Consider the following 6,012-nt stretch of genomic DNA (forward strand, 5'->3'; position numbering starts at 1 on the left):
TTGGATAGCAACATATCAAAAGTTGGCTTGATCCGCTTGTGTTGCACTTTAGCTTCATTCCTCTTCCACTTGGCAACTTCTGGACTCTTGGGTTTGACAAATTGAGTATTTTCTTGCATTTGCGGTTGCCCCCGAGTGTAGGATTCTTGATGGTGATTTTGATTACTTCCTTGCCATCGGGCTGCTTATCAAGCACAACATGTCTCCCCAAGACCGTGCTGCCTTCCTTGTCTTTCCTGGGCTCACCAATAATGATATTAGCTTTATTAGCAGATTCGGCTACCTCAGGCCGAATGAGTAGCTTCTTCCCCTCCAAATCCATGGTATTCATTGGAAAAGGTTGTTTATCAACTTGCATCTCAGAAAAGTTCAATCGTCCGTCATTAATGGCCGATTGTATCTGTCGTCGAAAAACATTGCAATCGTTAGTAGCATGAGAAAAAGAATTATGATACTTGCAATAAGCACGCCGTTTTAGCTCTTCAAACGGCGGTAAAGTATGAGATATTCTAATAATCTTAGCCTGCAGCAAAGCATCAAATATTCTATCACACTTAGCAATGTTAAAAGTAAACTTCATCTCTTCATCACGATTCTTATGAATCGGTTTCAGATCATTGCAAGTAAAGGGTTTGGCCTTAGATGGCCAAACAAATTCAGTAGCAAAAACATCACCCTCATCGTCCGAGTGATCACTATCATATTCCACCATATTCATCTTTGGACGATCGGCTTTGTATCTATGCACTTCTTTGAGATCTTTGCTTCGGCTTTCCTGAGCCAAAGCCCTTTGTAAGACTTGGTTGATATTTAAGAACTCATAACCTTCTAGCTTTTCTCTAATGGGAGTTCTCAAACCACTCAGCACTAGGTCTGCCAAGTCTCTCTCGGTTATCACCAAACTAAAACACCGGTTTTTTGTTTCTCTGAATCTCTTGACGTAATCGGAGACCGATTCATCATGCTTCTGTTTAACCGATGTTAGATGTGATAACTTGAGTTCATTGTCGCCGCTATAAAAGTGATCATGAAATTTCTGCTCTAGCTGCGACCAAACCCGAATGGAACCATGTGGTAAAGAAGAAAACCATGAAAATGCAGTACCAGTTAAAGATAAAGGAAACAAACGCACTTTCAACTCATTTAGTGAGCCTGCTTCACCTAGTTGTGCTAAGTATTGACTAACATGCTCCCATGTGGTTTTTGTGCCCTCTCCATTGAACTTAACAAAATCTGGAATCTTATATCCCGGAGGGCACTGGATGGCATCAAAGTACTCGGGGTACGGCTTTTGGTAAATCCGATTCCGAGGTAACTCAACTCCAAAATTCTCTCTAAGCATCTTAGCCATCTCCTCTCTAAGATTAGCTAGACCATCATCCGTAGTGGACGATGAAGCTTGTGGCAGTGACATAGGAAGAGTATGGTTACTAGCTGTAGGTAGGAATTGTGGCATGTATGTCGACCCATAATTTGGTAGTGGTCGAGTGATTGTAGCTGTAGGTAGAGTTTGGTTCGGCGTTGCCACCGAACTTGTCATGCTCATAATAGGATTAATGGGTGTAGCCACAATCTGATTTGTTTGGGTAGGATAATAAGTCATCGGCACGGGAGGCGCCGATGCAATATGTAAAGCCAGATTAGGGTTTTGCACACTAGCAGCTACACCATTATTACCACTAGACGATTGAGATATATTCTTCTGAGCATTAGTATTTTCTATAAAAGTTTGATAGACTAGATTGTTACCATCAGTAATACGACTTTCAATCTCAGCCCACTGCTCAAGAGAAAAGGCAGTACTTACAGAGGGTTTAACCTGTTCAGTTTGAAGAGGAGGGAACTTGATTTCTTCAATCGGAGTGATGTTGCCTTGGCGATCTTTCTTGAATTTTGCAAGGAACTCCTGCAGGTCCTTCTCCTCACGCGCCTTCTTGTACTCCTCATAGACTTGGCGATGATCGGCCGATATCTCATCAAGACTGGGCTTAATGATGTTATCGGCGTCTACCTCAGATGGCTTGGGAAGATCGTACATGGTGGATGATGATGATTGATCTTCGGTCCCCAGCGGAGTCGCCAAAAAGTGTGTTGACACACGAACATGTCACGTGTACCCTCGACGACGGGGTGATGCACCGCAGCTCACGTCGAAGGAGACCCGACCGACAGCGCGATATGCAAGACAGTCGACGGGCGCTTTTGCAGACCCGAAAACCCCACACCCCCGGGAGGGACCCCATCAGGGAGTGCGGCGGCTATGGGCTGCCCTAGGTCGATTCGCTCTCCCCTAGAGCCTCGGGATTCACAGCTCTCAAACACGAAGAACAATGAAGAACGAGATAGAAAAACGGTGGAGAGATAAAACGTAGATGAAAAAGTAGTATATTGATTTATTCGATTGTGTGTTGTTCAATCGTCCATCACCCCCAACATATATAAGAGGCGGCTGGACTTCCCGTACAAGCAAAGGATTCATCTAGGCTTTCCTTACAAAAAATTACATCAATTCACGTCCTAGAGTCCTAGTTCTATTCCAATTCGGATTCAGTCCGAATCTGGCCCAACTTCTGTCCTCCTCCTTGCGCGGGCCGCCGAGCTTGCATATGACCTCTGATCAAGACGGCCTAAATATGAAACTTGTGCGCCTCGACGAGACGAACAATCCTTATGTTGAACACTTTTCCATGTAAGACAATCTTGAATATTCTACGAAGCCATCTTTAATATCCAGTTGGACTCGGTCATGTAATAGATTGGATTGTCCGAGTCTCATAGTGAACTTACAGGCCGTATACTATCTCATATGATAATGACTCCAAAACCAAAGTTCACCGTTTTGACGATGCGCACAACTTCCGTGTTGATCACTTTTCCATCCGAGGTCATCTGGATTACCTTTCGGGCACATCTTCAGTTTCACTCGGATCCGAACTCATCCACTAGGATATTAGAGTTTTTCGTCCGACTGAACCTTTTCACTCGGATGTTAGAGTCTTTCACTTGGAAGACAATCTTTCACTCAGATGACTATATTTCGCTCGGAAGCCAATCTTTTACTCGATCGATAAGTTTTTCATTCGACCTTTTCCTCGATCGGTAGGTTTTCACTCGGATGGTAAACTTTTCACTCGGATTTCCTGACCGAAAACACAGCCTGATCTTGATTTGCCTCTCCAGGTTGCTTACGACCTCGGATTGAGACAAATTTTATATGAAAAACGACCGGCTCGACGAGACAAAACTTTTTCGTGTTGAAGGTTTTTCGATTCAAGGCCTTCTTGATGGCCGAATTACTCGCGCAAGCTATCAGACAAGTGTCTGGCACCTCGCGCCATATTTTCGTTGAGATTCGGTCTGCAGTGTATTGCCTCTAACTTTTGCATATGAACTTGGATTGAGATGACTTATATATCAAAATCGATTGCCTCGACGAGACGAGACAATTCCTTAAGAGTGCTCCTTCATCCGAGGTCATCTTGAAGACGTGATTGACCAAAAACTACTCGGAACATTGAATTATGCCACTCGGAGTATAGTTTCGGTCCGTAAGATAAAATCGAATGAATATAACCGAAACATCAAAGTGGTTCCACTCGGCGACGTGAATTTTTTCATGCTGAAAACCCGTTCACTCAAGACCACTTTCATTGCAATCTGTATCTTGCCAAAATCAGGTGTCAACAACTTGCTGTCTGGTCATGCTGCTGCTTGTGCTGGGCTGCCTCCTCACCGCCACCTTGATGATCTGCTTACTGCTGATGCTGATGGTGTTTCATGGATTGTCGCATGGAGATGAGATGGGATGGGATTGATTGATGATCGGATGTTATGGAGCAATGATTCGATGGATGGTGGTCAGATTGCGTCGGAGGTTGCAGGGTCAACTCGCGTGCTGGCTGCCTTGTGCCTTAACTCCAAGCAACAACTGGTGGTTTGTTTGACCTGACCTGTAGCAATATTTTGTTTTGAGGAATGTTATCATGGTTGAAATTTTGCTTTTCGTTGCTATTCTTTTCTGGTTGTTGTTCATGGAATTTTTACACACATCTGTCATTGTTTGGTTGGTACAAGGAAGTTAGGACGTAGTCTTGGGACTTGGTCATTAGTGTTGCTAATCATCTACGTGCGGTTGGGAGGAAATTAGTTGGAATGTAACGGGAATTCAATGGCTGGTTTAAAGATATTAACATATATGATGGTGAACTTTCTCTTATGAACACATGTGTTTGTACAAGATTGCATATATGGTGGCTGAAACAAGGGTTAAGGAATCTGACTTTTCATGATGCAAATGAGAAACCTCTGTTGGATCTTGATGGAGTTTATATAGAAAAAAAACTAACGCCCACACGCACTAGTAGAAAAAAGGCAATTTGTCCCGGTTCATAAGGCCCATTTGTCCCAGTTAGGGAACCGGAACTAAAGGGTCGGTACTAAATCCCTACACGTTTAGTCCCGGTTCTTACACCAACCGGGACAGATGAAGCTCCACATGGCCGCTGCGGCTTGCCCTGGCAGGGGGTCCTTTTGTCCTGGTTTGTAGCACCAACCGGGACCAATAAGCTACCACGCGTCAGCATTTCAGGGGCTAGGATTTTTTTTCTGAAGGGGGGGGGGGTTGGGGGTTTTGGGGGGTTTTGTATGGTTAATTTTGGGGGTTTCATATATTGTGTTAGGTAGCTAATTAATTAATAGAGAGAAGTGTCCTCTCTTATCTTCGTGCTTGGTCGACGCTACGTACTATACGTATAGAGAGGCCCTCGACACGCTAGCTAGTAAGCAAATGAAGGAAACCATTAAGTACAGAAGTTCGTCATGAACATATTCATACAGAGAGAAGTGATATCGACCTCTCATTCTCCAAGAGATTGGTCGAACAATAAGTTTTCGTACATCTATCCGGCGCTACTGGCTACATATATACAATATTAAGATCTCTTATAATATAATCCCCTAATTAACTCAGCTTCCAGATGGTATTCTCCGGCTTTATTGATGACGCGGTCAAGAAAGAATCCCGCCAATTCCTCTTGAATTGCTTTGATGCGATCATGTGGTAGGAGTTCATCCCGCACCTGCCACATCTAATTTGAAGAAGGGCGTCAATACATATATATGAATGAAACTTAACACAAATGATGGTAATATAATGAAACTGTGAATATTATTGCTTACACAAATCAAATTGTCTTTTAGAGTAGCCCTGGTTTTTTTTGCAAGTCGCGTTGTAGATGAACTCGCAAACGTAGTATCCACAGTAATCATTCCCTTGTTCCTGCCACAAGCACTATACGAGAAATAGAGGTCAATAAACTGATAATGAAGCATTATAAATGGCATTGATGAAAGTAGCTAGAATCAACGGGATCGAGGTGCGCGGAACTAGCTAGCTAGTACTACTTACTTTCGGATATGTCCATCGCAGCTTCCCCGACAGTCCCGGAGCTTGTGCGATGAATACTTTCCAAACCCTGTGAGACAAAGAAAACAATTACTTGATATCAGGAAATGAACAAAAAGTTGGCGATATGGTGCGATAATGATCGACTGAACTTACTTCTTGAGCATTTTAGTCATGTCCGCATAGGTCTCGGGAGATATTCGTCTCGAGTCTAAGACGGTTACTAGTCCCTGCTCAAACTTAATCTCTAGGAGAATATAGTGGAAGCTACGCACGCATGCATAACTCATCAATTACATTACTATAACCTCGAGTAATAAGGGAAATCGAATATGCACAAGACAGTAACACTCACTTGAAGTTGTAAGGAAAGAGTATTTTATCTTTGTTTTGATTTTGAAGCAACGATTTGAGCAAGTTGGCCTCGGTTTCTTTGGCATCAAATTTAACTGTATATTCATCTATGAGATTTGTGTTAGTGAACCCAATATCATAGATTTTTGCTTTTCTGCATTCGACGATCTTCAATCTGCATAATATTGTGAGGATAACTATATATACATGCAATGAAAGAGCTAAGCTATATATATAGAGACTTAATGACAGAA

Source organism: Triticum aestivum, chromosome 5A, assembly GCF_018294505.1.
Source record: "Triticum aestivum cultivar Chinese Spring chromosome 5A, IWGSC CS RefSeq v2.1, whole genome shotgun sequence".
Lineage (NCBI taxonomy): Eukaryota > Viridiplantae > Streptophyta > Magnoliopsida > Poales > Poaceae > Triticum > Triticum aestivum.